The 23,262-nt window shown below is 39.8% G+C and overlaps 1 protein-coding gene across 4 annotated transcripts in view; it reads left to right on the forward strand.

Annotated features, from left to right (window-relative positions):
* Positions 1–23,262, forward strand: part of septin12 (septin 12) — a 300,476-nt gene that overhangs the window by 122,624 nt on the left and 154,590 nt on the right. Inside the window, exon 1 of one of the 4 annotated variants that reach the window (XM_068003385.1) lies at positions 5,681–5,797. The exons of 2 other annotated variants lie outside the window; for them this stretch is intronic. The gene's annotated coding sequence lies outside the window, so the exon portion shown is untranslated. Of the gene's footprint in view, positions 1–5,680; positions 5,798–19,968; positions 20,091–23,262 lie in introns of those variants that run through there. One more of the 4 variants, XM_068003387.1, reaches the window with a different exon arrangement.

Genomic DNA, 23,262 nt, shown 5'->3' on the forward strand with positions numbered 1-23,262 from the left:
GAACCGTATGGTGTAAAAACTTAATTTTGTTCATTGATCATAAGTAATATGCGGGTGCCACTGTGTTGAGTTGTCAGAATAATAGCAGTACTGGATTACCAAGACCAATGTCATTTGTTTGTACTAGATCCAATACTGTAAGCAGCACATCAAGCTGAGTTAAAAATGTTTTTTAAAAAAAACACTACGTAGTACTATCATGTAATACAGGAGCAGTAAGATTGTGTTGTTAAAGTCTGCTCATGCCTGAGTCAGCTTACTGTGATAGTGTGTCTCACTGCATGTGTGATTAGATCATTGGACGATTTACGATATGGCTGTCTGGAACATTATCACGGCCAATTAATGGGAAATTATACATTTATTGTCATTTCACCGTCGGAGATTGAAAACAAGGTTTCAGTTTATTGAGGTTGAAATTAATTTTTCTCTACAGGATTCTCTTAACGGGATAAAAATCTATTGGATGTCACACTTGTTAGATTCATAAAAGATGCGATTAATGAGGTGTGACCGTGGTGACCCATTTAGAGGCGCAGTGCACCTTGGTTTTCCACGGTTGGTAACAGGATCACTGAAGCCCTGTATCGTGATTCTGTGTTGACAATCTGCCAGATTAAAAGCAGTGGATTAAAATAATATTCACCATTTAAACAGTTTATAATTGGAAGTCTAGTTAGAATTTGGATGACCTGGTCTGGGCCACATGTGATTTTCAGTGTGTGCAATGAGTGAACAGCAGCCCTGTTTTCCCACTAACCTGCAGTCCCAATCAGTTCCACGGGCAACTTGTATTGCATGGCCCAATGGAAGGAGCCAGGACTGGTTTGAATTGAAAATACAAACTCTTATCTATATTGTTAATGCAATTTTTTTTAAATGGTATGTCAGTGCATTTCCTATCTGTCACATCACACTTTCTCTGTCATTAGGCAAATTTATTCTCAGCAAAGCTCTTGCAAAATAGCAAGTCATTTGGAATGTACAGAGAAACTCCCTCCCCCCCCAACAGAAAATGAACACAGGTGTCAGAATATTATTTGCTTTATTCTTAAACCTCAGCAATCACACTTTTTTTTTAAAAAGAGAAAGAAAGAAAGGCAGATATTTTTCATCTTGAGATCTGACCTGTTGCCTAAACAGCAATTAAATTCTGATTGGCCTCATCCTGCACAGCACCAAACAATTAAACTCTACATTTAAAGAAAGCATGCCGCTGCTCCCCTCGGCTTCCTGACCTCCCCCACCCCCTAGCCTCCTGTCCTCTTCTCCCCCACCCCCCCCTTCCTATCCCCTGGCCACCCCCCCCCACCCCCCCCCCACCCCCACCCAGCCTCTTATTCTCTAACACACCCCCATACCAGAAGCGGCCCGATCTTGGTTTCCTCTTCATCGGAGGCCCAAGGCCTAATGCTGGGCGTGCCTCTGGCCTCACCGTTCAGGCACAGGGCATTACCCTGCTTCCCAGTGAAATGGGCGTGCCTAAATTTCTAGGCCCTCATGCTTCAGACCTCAAACTACCTGTGAGCAACACCACTTGAGATCCATGATGTGGAGATGCCGGTGATGGACTGGGGTTGACAATTGTAAACAATTTTACAACACCAAGTTATAGTCCAGCAATTTTATTTTAAATTCACAAGCTCCGAAAGCTTGTGAATTTAAAATAAAATTGCTGGACTATAACTTGGTGTTGTAAAATTGTTTACACTTGAGATCCACTCACTTTTTAAAAAAATTAATAATGACACCTCTTTAGGAATGAAGGTAGACCCTTTTAAATGAACTTCCATAAGTACAGAACCCAGAGTAATTCAACTCTTTTTTTTGTAATATCTTTGTCATTTTCTTTTATTTCTGTGCATTTATCTTGTTCACTGAGAATTTGTGGTCTGTCTTTGACATATATGAAAAGGATTAGCAAGCCATAGTTATATATCTTCAATGAATCTCTGCAGTTCTTATTATTGTTGTTTTTCTCATTTATTTTTCCTGTTTCCTGGAACTTCTTTATAGAACTGTATCATCAAGTAAGTTGAGTCTGCTTCTATTGCATGAAGAGGTGAAATCATTGCTATGTTCAGTAGATGGCATCACCGTTTAATAGAAAGATATTTTATTCTATGTATATATACATACTGCACACAATCTCCTTGCCCTGTTTTACTCCAGTGCAGTTTATGTTATACAGAATTTGGCAACTCATACTTGTCAATGTTGTTACAAGTGGTACAAAGAACAAGGCCCTGAAATTCCGTAGGGATTCCCAGAGTTCCCTTCCCTATCTCCGGTGGGAGACCGGTGAAACCCCTCAAAGACACGGTGTAAATGCTGAATTTCTCCAGTCTTGCCTTCTCCCCCCCACACACACACACACTCATTCATGCATCTTTCTACCTACCATCTACTCCTCTTAATTCAAAGTTGTTAATTCAAATTATCTATTAATTTGAATTGAAATCAGACCAAAAAACAGCTCTCATGCTGTTTTTTTAAAATTGCTCAATTCGATTCACTGAACAGTTCAATTATTTCTTGAGGAAAAATTGACTGAATTAACGAAGTGTCTTTAATCTATCTTTCTGGGCCTAACTCATATATTCTACAAGCCCAGCATTGGCCTTCCCAATCCCTCCCAGCACAGGCCTCAGCCTCTCCATTGTTCCTGCCACCACATCCCTGGCCTCCCAGCCCACCCTCAGCACTGCCTTGTCCAAGATCTAAGACACCTGGCTCCCTTGCTCGCCCTCGCTTAATCTGGCAGCCGCAGGCCTATAGTATGAGGTTGAGTCTGCCCTGCTTCACGATGCAGCAAGCAAGCTTCTTGCTCTCTGTTTTCCCGTGGCTTTAATTTCTCCTGGTAGTGCACTACTTAATTCAGTTGTGTCAAATTTCTGGGTTTGCCTTTTTTTTTAACACAGTTGTTAATCTGTATATTTTAAACAGTTCAACGACTTGATCAAAATGGAACCCAAAGAAACTTTGTGAATGCATTGAGCAGGGGACTTTCAGAGGAAATGAAACCCCTTAGTATCTTAAAAATTTTCATCTACGATAGGTTATGGATGACACCCAGCACATGCAGGGACTTGACAGTTTTGGGAGAAGGGAAGGGGGAAAAGGAAAGTGGAAAAAATTAAAATAAGTCATCTGAATTCTGAAATTGAGTCGAAATAATGCTGTATATTCTACTGTTATTGCTAGGATTTGCTGCAGAATCCACTGTGCTCATTGATTATTAATTGTTTCTGTTAATTTCAGAACTTAACTTTTTGTTTTCTATATTTATTCTATTAATTTCCTCCCTTCCCTTCTCCTGAACGCATTGACTACTTACTGGGGTACAGCATCATAACCATAAGGTCCCGTCCCACCTCCCCCCACCACCCCGCCCCCACCCCATACCTTGCTTAAAGTAGGTATTGGACTGGTGGGGATGGGAGGGGACTGAGGGGGGAGTGGAACTCAATCCTATGCTCATTTAATATTCAGACAGATTCACTTACCACAGGAGTCACTGGATAGAAGGCAGAAGCAGGAACCCTAGTTGACTTTTTCCCTCCCAATTCCCGGGGCGCTGAGATCATTGTAGAGGCTCTACCTCCACAATAGTTGATCAACTAACTCAACACGTCTGGGGAAATCAAACCTGGAAACTGGGTCTGTTTGGTTCAGTTCCTCACTACCCTGGGCCATTCAGGCAATTCCCACAAAGAGGGGGGAGCCAGGGTGACATAATTAGTGAGGCAGTGTCTTTCCCATAACCAATATTGCCCCTCCTCCAAGGCTGGTGGCATTTTACTATTACACTGCAACATTATAGCTTAGAAATTACTTTTTCCAATATTGTCAGACAACAGTTTCATGCAATCATATCACATTCCCCAGTCTGTTATTTTAAAGTAGGTGTTAATTTGATTATGTAAAATGGGTTAATTCTTCTACTAAAACTGCAGACAAGAGGAATGTCAGACAAGCCTATTTAAATGTTCTTAGTAACGTCTCGACTCTCAGGTATATTTTATCAAGTTAGTTTTATAATTTTCATCTTTACTGTACATACTTAACAAGGTTTTGTATTTAACTTTCCATTTGTGCACTTGCTAGCCCTACAAACCAGGACAGAAAATAAGTTACTTGGTGCAGCTGCCTGGCTTCCCTTAATGTTGTCTGTAGCCCATGGTTTCCTAATGATATCTCACATTACATTTTTGCTGACAGGATAAAATAACTCTTTATGCAGACAGAGAAAGCATGCCAGCATCACAATACTAAATTACATTTTGCAGTGGGTACCAGAATCATCGTTATATTACAGTTCCAGAACTTGTATCATTTGTAAAGGCAATCAGCACAACTTTTGTACAATTTATACATTTTATCAACTAGTTATACAAGGCACTTAACTAGCATTTGCCCGTAAAAATTGGAGCTTAATCCTTAAACGGGATTTATTTGGAAAATGGATTTATTGAAAATGTCAGGTCATCTCCTGTAAGGAATCTTACAACACCAGGTTATAGTCCAACAGTTTTATTTGAAAATCACAAGCTTTCGGAGATAGCTTGTGATTTCAAATAAAACTGTTGGACTATAACCTGGTGTTGTAAGATTCCTTACATTTGTGCACCCCAGTCCATCACCGGCATCTCCACATCAGGTCATCTCCTCTACAGTTTTAGAGCTTTAACTAAAGTGAATCCAACCAATTGCACTGAAACAATCTTGTACTGAAAACCTTGTAATGTGAAACATACTTGAATACAGTACATTGAATATTTTTACAAATATTCTAAACTTATGGTCTCATTTTAACCCATTGTTTCTAATAACTGTGTTTGCCCTTAGTCACTTTTTTTTACTGAAGGAGAAAAGAACCACAAGGCTGAGTTAATGTACAAGAAATAATTTGACTTAATCTTCTTCATATGCCGTATTTTCACTAAACCACCTATGAGCGGTTGTCATTCTTTGTGGAGTCTGCTCCTTCCAGCATTAATCATTAACAGGAAATGTTCTACATTATATTAGAACAAGATGTGAGGTTCAAATGATTTTTTCGGCAGGAAACAGCCAATCAGATTGCTCGAGTCTTTGCATCCTGCAGCTTCTGGGAGTGAGTGTTCATTTGCACATCCCCATGACTTTAATCATTATCAGGGAAAAAGGGGAGCAGAGGTTTAGTGGAAACAGACTGACATTTGCATATGAAGAAAGATGTGTGGGCATTCCCATAGATTCTTAAAGACTCTCCACGGAGAGTAAAAGATGGAAAGAGAACAAAACAGTAAAGCAGACTTTTCCATTCAAAGGTTGAGGATTCATGTTGCTTCCTGTGGTGATCTCTTGATTAAACTGGAGGAGGGAAAGCCATAATTCTAAAACCACTTTAATTTCCTAAACAGAGGTTTGATCGTGTAGTTCTTTTTGTAAGAAATAAATGAAGAAAAGATTTTGCTATTCTGTTTAGTGCTGATTTAAACATTAATTTATTGTGTGGCTGCTTGCACTGAAGCAAGTTTCCAGGATTCTACCATATGCTGCCTCCTTTCTTGAATAGGAGCCTGTCATTTAATGAGATTTTGACATAGGGTTGCATGCTATTGTTGAAGTCCCCACACGCTCTCCCACTTCCTCTGGAGTGCAAATAGTGTAGTAGCTCGGCGCTTCCTGTTGCAGCTTTCCTGTGTTTGCACTGTGCTTGGAGATACTCCGTTTCACTTCTGAAAGCAAATAGTGACAATATTACATTATACCTCCTGTAAAATCTACAGGGGAGAGGCAGATCTTAAAGAAGGTAAGTTCTGTCCACGTGTGGTTACTTAAAGAGATGAGCTAATGTTGAAGAGTAGCTGCTTGTACTGCTAGGTAGTTGTGCATGTTGATGGTACATGTGCTGTTTAATGAAGGGATTTTGGGCAGAAATGCAGACAGTAGATGTGATGCTTTACAGGGCACTGGTGTGTGTGTCGAGGCTAAACTTCATTGACTACACAAATAGATATTTCAGATTGAACACTACATGTGATGAGAGATTGTGCGGCTTTAGTTTGTCTTCTGCATGACATTAAGGACTAGTCACAGTAGTTTGCTGAGAATCTTTAAAACTAGCATTCCATTGTTCAGTTTCTGTACAGTGCTCTAGTATTCTTCTAGTTTTAACTTGGCTGGAACTAAAAATCTGCAGAGAGGAAGTCGTATTAATACTGTACTTTGCTGCAATGCTCAAACAAGAGCAACTTTTGAACACTTCAGTGTATGAGATGGGGGGGTGTTACCTAGCAATATATCCTAAACTGTTTATCGGAAAAAATTGGTAGTCTTCCAGGAACATAGTGGACTAATTGGAATAACTACTGGTTACTGGATCTAGCCATTATTATCAGCATTGTAACTATACCCTTTCAGATTACCAGCTGTTCCAAGGTTAAAATACTGAAAATTACTTTGGTGATTTATCTGAATAGATTACAGTACATTATCAATGTACCCTTGATATTAATGTACATTTTCATTTCTGTTATGTGACCAGTGAGTAACATTGTATAACTGTTTGTTTGGTTTTCCAGAAGAAGTGTGGAGATAGGATTCAGTAAATACTGAACATAAAATGCTATGTGAGGGATTGAGTGGCAGAGAACACCATCTTTTCATCTCCTGGACTTGGATTCGAATTCAAATTCAGCCCAGGCTGGTGTGATGAAGCTGTCCTCTCTGATCTAGCTGGGTATAAGGGTTCTAAGTGAAAACAGCACGGGAAATCTGATTGAAATTCCTATTGAGTGTAAATCTATAGAACAAAACTGCCACAATTTGGTGTTAAATTGTCAATCACGCTCAAGTTAAAAGGGTAGCTGGCAATGGAAATGGCACACCTGTGTAACAAGAGTGGGCGCAGAGGCATTTTTGAGCAAGAGCAAGGGAAAGACTTTATTCTCCCTCTAGCTGGTGCTGTATCTGATTTAGGAGGCCTTGAACTTATTGCTCACAGTGGGTTCTAAAATGGGGGAAACATGTTCTGCAGCACTGACCAGAACATATAGGACATCCCTCACTTTGCAGAGTGTAAACTGGGGGACGAAAGCCCTCAGTGGTATGGTAAAAACGTTTTCATAATGATAGCAATGAATTTAAGAGCCACTCCAGTAGCTTGAGTTTGTCTTGCATATTCATCCAAGTGGCCCAGACTGGTGTTTTTTTCTGCACCAGATGAGTATGTCTATAGGGAGAAAACCAGCCATGTACTGATTCCACATCCCAGCGGCGGTGGGCAGATTAAATCTGTAACCGTCTGGAATAGTCGCAAAATCAACATGAAACACTGGGCCACAGCACTGGGCTGCCCATAAACCATTGAACTTCAGAATAAGCTAATCAATATTGTAATTAATTTAGGCATTAGTTACACTGATTGCCATCTTTCAGTCTTAGCATTCAGCTCCCCACCATGGCATTCAGATGGCAATTATGACTGAGTTTAATCAGTCAGCAGTGTTCATACTAACCTAACTAACAATGAAATAAGAACTGTTCACACATTGTTAGTACTCCCCGGCAACAATACCTAGATGCTTGTTATTTTTGAAAGGCAGTATTTTCTGATGGTCAGTGAGTCTCAACAGATAATTGCTATACAATTATCAGCTTGTTCTGATCACACTTTCTGGGACAGAGAGGCTGAAATGGCTGTCCAATAAAGACATAATGGAAGCTTTAAATAGTGTAATACTAACTTGTAATTTCAAGTGGTTTTAAAGCAATGATGGATAAAATGAGAATTTAAATTTGTGATAGTATTTTAAACTCAAAATAGTTTTTCTAATTATGAAACAGTAGGTTTCCTTCAGTTTTGGTAAGCTTCTACTTGACTCTAGTTTGAAGATGCTATGTTTGACTTTCAAGATATTAGTCTGATTTAGTTATTGTAAACAATTTTACAACACCAAGTTATAGTCCAGCAATTTTATTTTAAATTCACAAGCTTTCGGAGGCTTCCTCCTTCCTCAGGTGAATGTTGTGGAAATGAAATCCTCGAAATGAAATCGCATTTATAAATCACAGAACAATGCTTGGTGATTACAGACAGTTTAAACTGTCTGTAATCACCAAGCATTGTTCTGTGATTTATAAATGCGATTTCATTTCGAGGATTTCATTTCCACAACATTCACCTGAGGAAGGAGGAAGCCTCCGAAAGCTTGTGAATTTAAAATAAAATTGCTGGACTATAACTTGGTGTTGTAAAATTGTTTACAATTGTCAACCCCAGTCCATCACTGGCATCTCCACATCATGATTTAGTTATAAAAGGGAAGCATGATGTGTCTAGGAGAATTACAAAGAAGGTTTTAACGTTGGTGGTTTTAGCTAAGTTTCACTAGTTGATTCTTCTAGCATTTACAAATCTGTTGCAGTAAAGAAAAAAGTCGTCTCAGGTTTTTTCAAAATGAGCTGGTTACATTTCAAAATGAATTAGCTGGTATATTTCAAAACTTAATGGCGTCCTGGTATTTAGACTAGTTATAACTAGCTGAACATGAAATTGTCTATTATTTCTGTGAACTATTTGCCTATTATGCCCTCTCATGTACCTAAGGCTGCAATTATACTGCAGGTACTGGTCTCAGACCAGTATCTGTATTGTGCATCCAGCAGATCAGACTTATACTGTCAGCTGTGCATCGATCCAGGTTGCAGTAAAGCCAGCCACAAAGGAGCTCGACATGCAAGCTCTCTTCAGCGCTAATTTGCAATGTTAAGCAAATAGGAAGACCCTTTTCCCATAACATTAAAAACATATCCATAATAAGTTTTAAAAGTCCCTAGGCACTTCAGTGGGCTTTACAAGCGTGCTTAAAATGCAACATTGCACAAAGCTGGAGTTGTACAGCAGCTGATGCAAACTTAAACCATGTGCTTTTGGACATCAGATCGGGACCTGACATCTGAATTATGCTGACTGACATTGTTGTGTCTGTGCACATCCAAAACTGCTTTCCATTGATGTGGAAGTGGTATCTTAAATACAGCCTGAGGTTGCTTGAGAAGTTTTATTATTATACAGGTGTTCATGTAAAACATATTTTCACTACAATGGTGATAAAACATTCGTTAAGTTCAGGTAGTTATCACTGCTAGCTGCATGCAATGCATTCCGGAACACACTCAGATATCACTGCAGTTTTAAAAGGGCCGCACACTGCTGGCTGCATGTGTTTTATACGAGAACTCCTTCAGAGAGTAACCTTGCAACAAGTCTGTCATTGTATTTTGAATGCACTGCCAGCTTGGTGCACTTCATAACAAAACTATTTTAAAACTTTTTTTTTTAAATAGTACAGTACAAAAGACAAAGTGTGGTATACAAAACAGGAAACCATAGCAACAACAAATGATACCATCATATAGTTCGAATCCAGTTCAAAATTAAAATATACTAGTGGATTTCCTGTGGCATTGCTCCTGGTGAGTCAGAGGTTATAGTGTTGTGAAGGAGTGAGATTATTGGGGTGTAGACATGGGGAAGGATAGTGTTACCATTTTGGATCTTTTCTACACTTATTCCTGGTTTTTCAGCTTGTCTATTTTTGATCACTCTCATTGGTCCCAACTTCCTGTAACCTTGCTGATGTCTTCATTGGCCTGATAGCTCGATCTGCTTTCAGTAATAAGCCCACGATAACAAAGAGAACAACTTTAAATTGGTTTAAACCAATGGTTGCTACTATCTTCACAAGATTGTTCACTTGTCTTCAAAAACAGTAGAGCATCTCATTAGACCTGATTTTTAATTTTGAACTATCAAAAGAAGTTATTAAATGATGAACATGTGAATATATAAGAACAATATAATGCATTCATCTATATGTTTACAGTAGAAATTCTATTCTCCGGCTTTTGAAAATGAGTCAATTTCTTTCCAATAGGAGCTACCTAGTCCATCTTGTATTTCTGTGGAGATTCCAATTGGCTCAATGCAATTTGGCTAGGCTGCACTTTGCTGTCATTTCAATTCAATGAAGAGTTCAACCACTTAAGCACTCTTTGACCAGTTGCCAAGACTTGTTGGAGTTAAATAACTTGACATTTGAATTCAAAAATAACTGGCTCTATACACATAACTGAACTAGTCACACTGTGTATATATTTGAAAGAGGCCCTGTCTGCCCCCTCAGGTGGATGTGAAAGATCCCATGGCATTATTTGAAGAAGAGCAAGGGGATTTCTCCCGGTGTCCTGGCCAACGTTTTATCCCTCAACCAACACCACCAAAGAAACAAGTTATCTAGTCATTTGTCTCATTGCTGTTCGTGGGGCCTTGCTGTGCACAAATTGGCTGTCTGGTTTCTCTATATTACAACAGTGGAGTGAGAAAAATCACTAATAAAAGGGCTTGAAGGCACAAAAGACAATTTTATAGGCGAGTTTAATCATAGTTTTGTGAAATATACATTTTTATGTAATTTTATAAATCTTATTTTCAGTTCCTAGATACTTGTGTTCACGAAAAAGAAAATAATGGATAAAAGGTTTTGGAAAAACATTTTGGTTCAGTTTCTGTATTTGTAATAGATAATTTTACTGACTGGTCATTAGTTTGTTCCTTTTATTTGAATCAAAACCTATGATTCAGGAAGTGTGATGTGACAGACAGGAAAAGTTATTGTATAGTTTTTATAATATTTCTTCCTATCGACAGAAAAACAGCTAGATAATAGAGCAGATTGTATTGATAAAGGATAGTTTTAATCTGAGAATCTGAATAGGAAGCAAAGGGTGTTTATTATCTCCTTTCACACTCATGAACTAAAACTGCACTTCATATTCCACTATAATTTGTTTCTATATCCTGTCATTTCATTTTTAAAAAGCAAAGACGAAATTGGTGAAATTTTCACAAAAGTGATAAATAAATCCCAGAAACATATAAACCACAAAGCTAAAATCAGCAATTAAAGATTTATATATCCCTCCAAATAATATTGGCTAAAAATATTTTAGATTTGGATCAAATTGTGATGAAGCTGGTTTTATGAGGAAGTACATTTTTAAAAGGAAGTCATGTTGCTGTGAGCTGTCTAGTTTTTACTTGCTATCAACCTCACTCCTCAGGTTTCATGGGGAATGGTGCCTGCAATTGGTCGTCCTCAATTTAGTTTTTTTGCACGTCTCATCCAGGAGAAGAGTAATAAAGTTTGGCCAGCTTGGGTACCCGGCAATATTTTCCTCAGCTGTATTATTTACATCGTATGATAGTGAGAAAGGCCGACAGCACAGCTGGTACTGCGCCGGGCAGGAAGCTAAAGGTTGAAAATTGACCTGACCCCAAGTTCTTCAGAGTCCCAAAGCTGCCAAAGAACCCAGCGTGAAGTGCTAAAGGCAGGATGTTAATATGGCTGATCCACCAATCTAGGAAAATGTTACTGTTTTATTTGGCAATAGCTTTATGTTTCTGTCACCAAAGCGGCAGGCTGTTGCTTCCTAGAAATTGCGCTGTTTTGAATATTTAGAAATTAGATTGCTGATTTTTTAAAAACCATTCAGGCCTGAAAAGTAAGTTTGGCGAAAGGGGAGCAGTGAGGGAAACATTTAAATGCAGGAAGAGAACATTTCTTCTTGATTAATCTTCCTGCGTCATTATACTAAAGGGACCCCCATCCAAACATCTGTTAAGACTCTCCTGATGGCTCTGCAAGTTTATCCAATGAGCAGCTAAACCATATGGACCAGAAATAGCCCTGATTGAATGCCTGGTCTGCGTTGTTAGCTTTTCTCATCCAGTGTAATGGTAGCGATGTTACAATCGGCCTGAGCACTCACTGAATCATGGAGGGGAAAATCAGTCAAAGTTTTTACTCCTGATCACTGTCTAACAACTCTTGCTGAAGTGTGCCTACATGAACTTTGGGTTATTGGACTGTGATGTCCTTCAGCCTTTGTCAAATACCAAGCTGATGCATTCTATCAAGGCTCTCAAAAGAAGAACGGCCACTTGTGTGAGATATGGAAGGATGTTTTTGGAAGGGTACCAAACAAGGAGTCAACATTTTTGGTTGGAGAGAAACCCCCATTAGGGTTGACAAATGTAAGGAATCTTACAACACCAGGTTATAGTCCAACAATTTTATTTTAAAATCACAAGCTTTCAGAGATTATCCCCTTCGTCAGGTGAATGAGTGACTCATTCACCTGACGAAGGGGATAATCTCCGAAAGCTTGTGATTTTAAAATAAAATTGTTGGACTATAACCTGATGTTGTAAGATTCCTTACATTTGTCCACCCCAGTCCATCACCGGCATCTCCACATCATGCCCACTAGGGTTGACAGCTCTGCCCTTAATGTTCAATATTCGGTTTAATTAAAAATTAGGGACTATTGGAAAAGTGCAAGAATTCTGCAAGATTTGCTTCAGTGATGCTGTGTAGACTATTCTCTCACAGGAGTGGGAGTAGACATGAAATGAAACTCTCCCAAGGTCCCATGCTATGGAATTCGCTCCCCAAACCCTTCTGTCTCTACACTTCCATCGCCTCATTGAAAAGCCTCCTTAAAACCCACATCTTTGGCCAAGCATTTGATCACCTCGCCTAATAATCTCCTTTATTGGCTGAGAATCCATTTACTTCTCTCTCAGGCACCTGGGGGTGTTTTTGCTATGTTAAAGGTGCTATATAAATGCAAGTTGTTAATTTTTTACAAATTTGCGCTCTTGGTACACAGCTTTACGTGCGGGGTTCAAATATTGGCAATTTGGATGTGGAGGCCAGTGTGGCTCGCAAGATTTTCCATCCATTACAATGAATCAATTCCCAATATGCATTCCTGGCCCCAGGAAGCTCTGCGCCTAGCCATAAAAATCATAAAATTGACCCTTTAAATATTATAGTGTGAAGGGCCAAACAAATTCCATTCTGTATTTACTTTCCTGTTTGGATATTGTCCATATTTCTCATGTGGAAAGGAGGAAGCAGAAATCTGGGCAGTGGAATATTCACTAGTCGATGATGCATAGTGCCAATTTGACAACAACTTCTTGCAGTTATATAGCTTTTGAATGTGCACTGCAGTGACATCCAATTTATTTGAATGTTTGTACTATACTGTTAAGTAACTATGGTTATTTGGACTATGTAATCCCATCAGAATATATTAAGTGCCCAAAACCTCCTCCTTTGACAGATTTAGAGCCTTTCTAGATTAGTACAAAGCTTCGATAAGATTAGATCTAGTAAACCATGAGATAAATTGAGGAGATTGGGCTCACCAAAATACCAGGCAGGATGGCTGGATTATTAGTTACTAGCCTAAAAAGGAAGTAAACCACTCGGACACATAACTATGAAACTACTAGTAACTGGTACACTCGGATGGCCACGTGTATAGCTGCTGGATAACCAAGGAAATTGGGAATTACCAGGTCTTCCAGATTGCCAGGGAACCCTGATAACTAGACTGCTGATCACCAGGCTGCCAGGCTGTGCAGCCAATTGGATAATAAAGCAAAAGTGATCCCACTTTTCTGATAACCCTGAAACCATAATACAGTAGAGTTGTGGAATATGACAGTGTTAAAATTTCAAACCCCCAGTGCTATAGAATAAGGATACACTTTCTAGTGTCTTTTTCTTTCTTCCTCTGTTTCATGCCAGTTTTTTCTCCTCCTCCTTGATCCCCTGAAGGCATTAATTCCTTGTTGAGGTATGGTTTCATGGTTGTCAGTCACTTTATCCAAGAGGCCATACTTCATGTGTGAGCCCAGATAGTGAGTGTCAGAAGACCATTGAATGGTGAGGAACATTACATTTAAACCCAATCGTGCCCACGCCCAATAGCCAGGCAACAACAATAACTTGCACTTATATAGCGCCTTTAACATTGTAAAACGTCCCAAGGCAGTTCACAGGAAAGATTATCAAACAAAATTTGACAATGGGTAACTAAGCAAAAACCATGGGCTCAATTTTGAAATAGTGGCAGGATGGCAGCGGGGGTTGGGTGGGGGGGGTGAAGATGCGTGAGGCAAATGCGAATTTTAAAAAAACTTACCTTTTCCGATGTGATTGCGATGTAATTGATGGTGATTAAAGTTGTTTCCGGGTTTCGTGAAAGAGAGAGAGAGAGAGACGTTATCCAGCGCTGGAACAGAGAGTGGAGGGCATTGAAGATTGGGTGGGAGAGGGGGAGATTGGGGGGGCAGAGGAGAAGATCGGAGAAGGAGACATCGGAGCAAGGGGGTACAGGTGACATTGGTGGAAAGGTTGGTTTATTTTGTTTTTTTAACTTTGGGCAATGGTTTTTTATTTAATTTACTTTATTTTTGCCTGATCCGTGAGAAGCCGTGGGAAAGCCGCCCGGTTTAAGTTTAGGTCAGTTTAAAATCATTTTAACTATCTACTACATCAGAAATAAAGTACCTTAAGTACCTCAATGAGGTACTTTTGGTTCTTTAACTATCATCCCGCCGGCTTTAATTGCCAGCGGGACTTCCGCATTCGGGAGGTGCGCGCGCACACAGACGCGTCTGTGGGTTACGCGGGAGTCGGCGGGTTGGGGCCGGTCTCCTCACCCGCTTGGGATTTCCCCGATTTTCACACCTCCCGCTCCCAACCCACCCGCAATTTCATTTGAAAATCGCGGCCCATGGATTCAATCTGAGACCTTTGCTGGTCTGATCAACTCAGTTACACACCGCCTTAACCAGCTGAGCTACTGTGAGCACCTACTAGAATTTGGCTATGGATGCATGTATTCATTTTGCCTCACCTCAGTTTTTCCCCTTATTCTTCTCTCCTGCTAAGGTATGGTTCCAGGGACAGTGGCATCACTATGGGACCTCACTCAAGTGACCACTCTGCATGTGTGAACCTAGAGTATTAGTGGGTTATACAACTTGGAAAGCATTACAGCCAAGCCAGATTATATTTTCACCTCCAGCAGAGTCAGCGATCAGGAGTGGGAATCTTAGCTGATTTTCCCCTTGCATGGCCTAGTGGTGCATCGAGCTTTACAAGGAGACTTGTGGGTAGCTCCAGGACCTAGTTCTTGGAGCACACCACTAAACATTTTTTTTTGATATTCTCATATTTTCGAAGTCTTTACCGTACTTTTGATATAGTCAATGACTTCTTTGCAAACTGTGTAGTAACCACATCTTGCATGGCAACAAAGAATCTCAGCAATGGTGTGCATGAGGCCACATGCACTCACTACCGTTCTGTGTGAAATACAATTTCAGCATTTTCATTTCATAAATAAACCTTCGGGTATTTGAGATGTGATATTTAAAACCACAGTATGGAGAGACCATTGGAGGTTTACTCCTGTCACACATTCCTTCCTGAACTGCACTGTACCATCACTATTAACTGTCAGACCGTCACTGTTTCCAAATGTGGATTTCAAAGATTCTTGGTCAAAGTTACTGATGCCTAAAGCTCCATGTGAAACCTAAATCCGAGATTGCTTCAAAGTAATAAACACACACCTCAGTCTCAAGCAAGCAATAAAAATCTTGCCTTTCTCAGTGTCAAGTGATACTTTCATTGTGGCTACCCTTTCCAGTGATTTTTCAATCACCTTTTATCATAGTCCTCCGTTAAGCTCTACTCGGCTCAAACTCTACTCCCTGTTACTTATCTACACCAATATCAGAATTCTAGTCTTTCTCTTAGTGTACTTAAAGTCTTCAATTCTTGGTCTCCTGTCATTCCTCCCCATCTATGTGGGTTTCATTCCTTGCAGTTCACTCTTCTATTAAATTTCTCACTCTTGCCCTTAATCCCCAGTCTCTTTAGACTCCGTCTGTCACTCTTCTATTAAATTTCTCACTCTTGCCCTTCATCCCCAGTCTCTTTAGACTCCGTCTGTCACTCTTCTATTAAATTTCTCACTCTTGCCCTTAATCCCCAGTCTCTTTAGACTCCGTCTGTCACTCTTCTATTAAATTTCTCACTCTTGCCCTTAATCCCCAGTCTCTTTAGACTCCGTCTGTCACTCTTCTATTAAATTTCTCACTCTTGCCCTTAATCCCCACTCTCTTTAGACTCCGTCTGTCACTCGCCCACCCACCTCCTCAGTCTCTTCAGATTCTATTTCTCAATTTCCTGTCTGCCTTTTATCATTAGTCTCAATCTCCTGCCTGTTCTTACTGTCTCCTCCTATTTATGCTGCACAGCTTTGCACAATTGCCCCATTTGATATTCAGTATATATTACAACATAGCCAAGTAATGTCACCAAAGCTGCATAGCTTTGCGCAACTGCAGCTGTTTGTCCCACAATATAGCCAGCAAACTTCCACAGCTTTACATTTTAATCAGCTAACAGGAATGATTTTCAACATATATGTTCTGGCATAGGTTACTGGATAGTGATTAATGGTGAGAACCTCAGCGATGTTTTTCCCCCTCGGTAGTCCTGGAACACTATGGCCAATTGTACAGTGTCTGCTGTGGCTCAGTTGGTAGCACTCTTGCCTCTGAGTCAGAAGGTTGTAGGTTCAAGACACACTCCAGATACTTGAACCCATAATCTAGGCTGACACTCCAGTGCAATCCTGAGGGAGTGCTTCATGGGTATATTCAACACAAGCCTATGGTAAAGAATAGCACAGGTGCAGTTCTCTGAAATGTAAACTCTATTTGGTCTGCCCTCTCGAGTGGATGTAAAAGATCCCATGGAGCTATTTCAAAGGGTGGTGTTCTGGCCAATATTTATCCCTCAACCAACATGACTAAAACAGATTATTTGGTCATTATCACATTGCTGTTTGTGGGACCTTGCTGTGCACAAATTGGCTGCCGCGTTTCCTACATCACAACAGTGACTACGCTTCAAAAGCACTTAATTGGCTGTAAAGTGCTTTGGGATGTCGTGAAAGGCGCTATATAAATGCAAGTCTTCCTTTCTTTCTTTACCGCTACTTCAGCTGAGAGCAAAAATTACAGACCTGGGATTGACCCTGAGACTTTCTAGTCTATACTGTTCAGTACCACACCTGGCAGTATGTTAACCCACTAAACCCAGATCAGACATTCTAACATACGGTGAATTCAGTTGGTTCAATTAATATTAATTTTTTATTACACCAATACCCATGGGCATCATCTGAGTCTCTTACACCTACATTGGTGAAGTTAATTGAAGTATTTGATTACAAGAACCAAATAGAGTTTGCATTTCAGAGAATTGCACCTGTGCTATTCTTTATATGTTAGTTGATTATTACAGTTGGATCAATCAGTAAGTTCAGAAAGGGACGTTTCATAATGTTAATTTTATGATGCAGCTCACTGCAGACAGGCCAGTTTCTTTTACTTTATTAGTGATTTGTTTTTCAGAACTTAAGTTCTAATATTGTTACTCAGTAAATGTTTTATTAGATTATGGTTTACTCACCAACAGGTGAGGAATAGTCAACAGATATGACAAAATGCCGATAAGTACTGCTGTTTTATGAAAAATGTTATCTCCAGTCCTGAAATATTGGTGGAAAAAATTATAACTCACATCAAAGAACTTGCACCTTAAAAACACAGGCAGTTTTCTCCGTCTCATTCTAGGACACTCAATGCTCTCAATTCGGGATCTACATAGTTAGATACGTACAGTAATAACAGTCAGTGGTTCACTGCATCACAAATGTTACAGCCAAAAGAATTCAGTAAGAGAGGCTTTATTAGATCATTGGATTAGCAGCCATATTTTTTATTTTACAGGCCAGTTGTCCCGGATCCTTAACTGCAATAATCTAATGGAACTATCACCATCCAGGTTTTATTAGGCCAATTAAACAATATCCTGTGTGTTTATTGTGGGAAATACATTGTGAGCTGTAGTGACTGTAAATCTATGGGAAGGACAAGAGTAGCACAAGAGCACAGGTGTTTCCTTTCTATGAGGAAATTCTTCCACCCTTCATCCTATTAAGTTCGCTGTCACTCAATAACTCCATAGGCATTCCATTGATCAAAAATGAGCAGAACGGTTTGGGATTGTATAAGTAACAAGGAACGCTGCTGGAAATCTGAAGTAAAAACCGAGAATGCTGGAGACACAAAGCAGAGAAGAGGTTGGTTGACATTTCGGGTGGGATCTGCGTTTTGTAAACCAAGAATCTCCTGTCCATTATGGTCGCAGTTCTGCTTAGCCACCATCTCTACATGTGTCGCAAATGGGGAGAAAATGCTCCAGCCCTCCTCTCCTGAAGGTGCCAACTCTTGTTGGGTTACAGTACACGTACCAATTGTCCACTAGTGCCTTGTCCTATTGACTCTTTTTCACATGTAAGCTGAAAATGTGAGTGTCAGTAGACTATTCGGCTGTACAGGGCATCATGGCCAAGTGTGTTCTAATCCAATCTAAGTAGAAATTATCTGAAAACAATGATTGTATCTAGCTCCAACACCAGCCAACTTATATACAAACTGAAATATGAGCAAGAAGCAAAGTTTACAGAAATAATAATTTTAGAGTTAAATTTTACTCAGAAAAAAAAAGTATTTAAAATGTAACTAATATAGCTGAGAAAACCAAAGGGGAGCTTTAACTTATAACACACAGACAATAAAAGGCTCAGGCCAGCTACAAATTAATTATATCGCAGCATTCTATTGAGCTCCAAAAGAGCCAAATAAGGAAACGTATACGACCAAAATTCAGTTACATTGCATTAACAGCACCCTTTGCATTAATAAAATAGATTTCTCCAGACGCCATTCATATACTGCACTAATAGATTCTGAGCGCTTTTTTTTCTGCTTGCTGCGGTGGTGCTAATATATTTTCAGTGCTGGATTAAACAGCAATTACGCGGTATATGTGGAGAGGATGAGGGACAGTCGGGGGAGGAGCAGGTCAGGCCTCTATGAGCTAGGCTTCTTGATTATCTCTTAATTGGTGTAAAAGACCTGGCGTTCTTGGGGAGAGAGAGCTTTCATTCACTGGCATAAAAGTAATGCATTTTACAGAGTTTATCTTGGGAATTTTGGCCCATTTAAGAAGAAAGTTGTGCCCATTTAATATGCTACAGAAATAATGTTCTGATTTCCAGTGATATAACAGTAAGCTTTTAAGTCACTTTTTTTTAAAAAGCATGCAACATCTTACCCATACTACTCATTTTACCATTTCAACACTTTTAACATCTACCAACTCCTTCAAGATATGTGTTTAGCTCATTGAGTACAAATTGTCCCTTGCAATTTGCAGCATTTGAACGATTTCCAGCAAATGTCTCCGTCTTTTTGCTTTTTATTTTACCACTGTGAAAAGGGTTCTAATTGTAAGCTCGAAGATGTTGCCTTCTTTGCATCTCTGTGTGTTTCAGTTTGAGCTGCAGCAGAGGCTGAAACTTGAACTAGCCTGCTGTGTGTGTAATGAGTTTCATCTTTCAGCTGGGGCTCCTATAGGGGCACATCCCATCCAGGAAAAAGGCTGACGGGGAGTCACCAGATTGCTTCAGTGACCCGCAGGTGAGCTTGCAGAGGGCTGAAGAGTGCTGACATTTTGGTCCTGCTCGCTCTTTTTTGATTTCAGGTTCTGTGGGAGGAGAGATTGATGAAACTGAGGGAGAACAAACTGCTGATTTGAAATGTTACAAAGTTGTCACAGGGTTGAGGGATGCAGATGATAACAAATTGTTAAGAATAAAGTTTAAGTTGTTTTTAAAGGCAACAAACCCTGGCATTATGTTGCAGTTTAACACTCTGCACCAGCCAACTATTATTTTTCTAACTATATTATGCATTCTTGAATTTGGTCCAGTTCACTTCCATGAATCCCACTGCCAAGGCTCACTGAATTTGTTTCCTTTGTTATCACCACCATCCAACACACAGCTATTGTCACATCGACATTTGCAGCGACACTCCATCATGTGACGGGAAGGGGAGGAGGTTTATCTTTTCGCAAATGTTACCGAGAGATTCACTATCTTGTATAAATTCTCCAAACGTAATCTCTGCTTGGGACACAACTACTCCGGCAGCAGACACGCACAGAGCTGCGGTCATGAGTGGCAGCACGATGAGTTGCTAGTCTCCATAGGTCCATCAGAGGCAGGACCAAGGGAAGGAAGGAAGTCAATAGGTGAGTTTACCCAGGTGATTCTCACACTTCCACTTAGAACCAATTAAAGTGGTTGGGAATAGGCGACCTGCTACCCTTTAGTCCAGAAAGGGACCGAACAAGAGGAGAGAGCCTGTTTTATGTGCAAGAGGAGTTCTGTGTACAACATTTTGAAGAGTTTAAAACCACATTCTTCCTGCCTTTCTGAGATACCTCAAAGCCGTTAGTCCTGATATCGAAAATAATTTGTAGCTTCCATAATACGAGTAGGGTTTTTTTCTCATTAAACAGCAGCACTGTCATAGTCTCTTGCTGTGTATTGTTGGTAAGTTTAAAGTAATTGTATATTACAGAACGACAATATTCAGGCAATAAGCTGAGAATCATTGAAGATACTTGTATTGAATTTCAAGATCATTTTTATTCTTCTGGTCAAACTCCTAAACATAAGTTTCAGTTTTCAAGGAAGGGAACCGAGCAGTGGCCTAATGAATCCTGCACGTGTAGTGAAACATCCCATGTGGACCGGAGCAAGCATATATGTTTTAGATGGATTGTGCTTCAGCCTTACAAACTTCTGTTTTGTACACAATATTGTGGGTTATAACTAAATGTAAAACAAATTTGACTTAATTGCCTTTATTCAGCCACTGAGGCAAAGCAAGAACACGCTAACCCTTTCACTGGCCAGTTGTATTTATGGAGAAGCTCCCTGGATTGCACAAAATGATCTAAGATTGTTGCGTTCATTGGTGATGATTTTCATATTTTGCTGAAATTTTATGTATTTTGTTCATATAGATGTGGCTATTTGTAGCTTAAATCAAAGAATTAAGTATAATAAATAATACCCGGAGTACATTTAGTTCACACCTAAACATAGGTTTATTTAGTAAAAGGATTAGCATTAATACATCATTTGTTTTAAATGTTTGTGATATATCCATAATGTTAGGGTGACATTTAAAAGATCTCTCTCTCTCTCTTTAATACTTCTCTTCCCCGTACAACTCACACATATTTTTAAATAAACAGTCCATGTATGTGGTCAGTCTGTACTCATACTCGTGCTAGTGCCACCTAACTGGCCTTTAGAAATATCCAACAACAATTTGCATTTATATAGCACCTTTAAATGTAGTAAAAACGCCCCAAGGTGCTTCACAGCAACGTTACCAGACAAAATTTTGACATTGAGCCACATGAAGAGATATTAGGACAGGCGAAGAAGAAGGTTTTAAGGAGCAACTTAAAGGAGGAGAGAGGGGTGGAAGGACGGAAAGGTTTAGGGAGGGAATTCCACAGTTTAGGGCCTGGGCAGCTGAAGGCACAACAACAACAACTTGCATTTACATGTCACCTTTATCGTAGTAAAACATCCTAAGGCACAGCCGCCAATGGTGGAACAATGAAAATCAGGGATGTGCAAGAGGCCAGAATTGGAGGAGTGCAGAGATCTTGGAGGTGGGGGGGGGGGGAGAGGTTATAGAGATAGGGAGAGGTGAGGCCATGGATGGTTTTGAATACAAGGATGAGAATTTTAAAGGAGAAAGTACACAAAAGCTTGACTCTCTCCATGTGGAAGCACTTTTACTGCATGGAGTGCCCTTGATGACTCAGCCAACTTTGAGAGTTCATCACGTGGACATCTCGGTCACAACCTACGTGCAATAGGATCCAGAGCAGCAGTACCTTAACGTGCAGTGTTACTCCGCCATTTGCAGAAAAAAATATTTCAGTATATGGTGCACGTCTGCAGCAGTCTTCCAGTATTTAAAGAGTTAACATACGGTCATTCTTGTTGCTGGACTGACAGTCATTAAAGGCATCTGCATTTGATTGCCGGGAACAGCCACACCAGAGCAAACCTGAAACCTTAGTGGAGTCAGTGTTTTGACTATTTTATTTCAAACAACAGTCCTTTGTGTGCTGTCCACTGCAGATGCTCACACTGTGTTTCTGCTCCTATTTGTGCCTCGTCACGGTTATACTCTACTGAACAATCTGTTTCTGTAGCAGTGTTTCAACTGTCCTCCTAATAGGCAAGAAAAGTTTTGTTAGAAAAACAGAAAAAAAAAGCATGGCCATAAAATGCGATGACATACAAACGACAACAAAGGTGAAAGGAGGGGGAAAAAATGTAAGATGAGGCTTTTGTTTCAGGGGGGGGTTCTTGAGTTTGCTGAAGCGGCTGCAACTAACAGATGCTCGCAAAAGCCTTCAACAGCTGTTCATTTAGAAATAAGTTCTGGCTTTGGCTAAGCTGGTGAGTGGAGCAAGTCTTTGGACAGGGAAGCAGCAGATGCTTGGTGCAGCAGCACAATTGGGAACGGGACCTCTGGTGCAGGGAATGGGATCCTCCTGACCATCAACGATTTAAAGATTTCAAACTTAATTTCACATTAAAGTGCTCGAGCTTCCCATTTTAACCTGAACACCCGTAAGGTTTTATTACACAGCCTATTTTACATTGATGAAAAGTGGTTCAGATGCTTATCAACACAAAAATAGCAGCACAGCTTAGAAGATTGCCAGACATACTAAAGCCCTGAGGTGTGAAGCCTCCCCACACTGCATTGAACTCACACAGGATGCATTGAACTCCAGTCTAAAAATCCTCCCAAATTCTACAGACCTCATGAGTAAGACCCCATCGGGGATAAGGAGAGGGAAAATTGTTGGTGAAGATTAAACTTTCTTTTAAACAAAATTAAAATATTGTAATGCTGATGTAGATCAAACTCAAAATTTGCAATTTATATTTTTTGATAATTTCATAAGAATACAAAAAGTAGTTTGGACAAAATACAAAATGTAGTTCTACGCATGCCTTTTTAAAATAAACCTGTTATTTTTTACAGTGCAAACATTTGTGGTGACTGTAATTAGGGTTATAACAGAAGTTATGTTTAATTTAGTATGGCTTTGATATTCAGATTCAAAGTCAAGTAAGCAGCTACTGTCCCTTTCCCTGGCCATTAAACTTTAATTTTCAGCTTAAAACCCGGCCTCATTTGGTTCAGGACTCAATCCCCACCTGATGTGTAAATAGATTAGGCTGTTGGAACAAGTCCGTCAGGATTCTACTGGAGAAGCTGTTGAGTTATAACCTATGAAAGTTTTGTCAGTGTTTCACTGTCCTGGGAGTTAAGTGTGGCCACGGTATGCTGGCTAGAAATGCTTAGAAAATTGT

Source organism: Heptranchias perlo, chromosome 22, assembly GCF_035084215.1.
Source record: "Heptranchias perlo isolate sHepPer1 chromosome 22, sHepPer1.hap1, whole genome shotgun sequence".
NCBI classification, from domain to species: Eukaryota; Metazoa; Chordata; class Chondrichthyes; order Hexanchiformes; family Hexanchidae; genus Heptranchias; species Heptranchias perlo.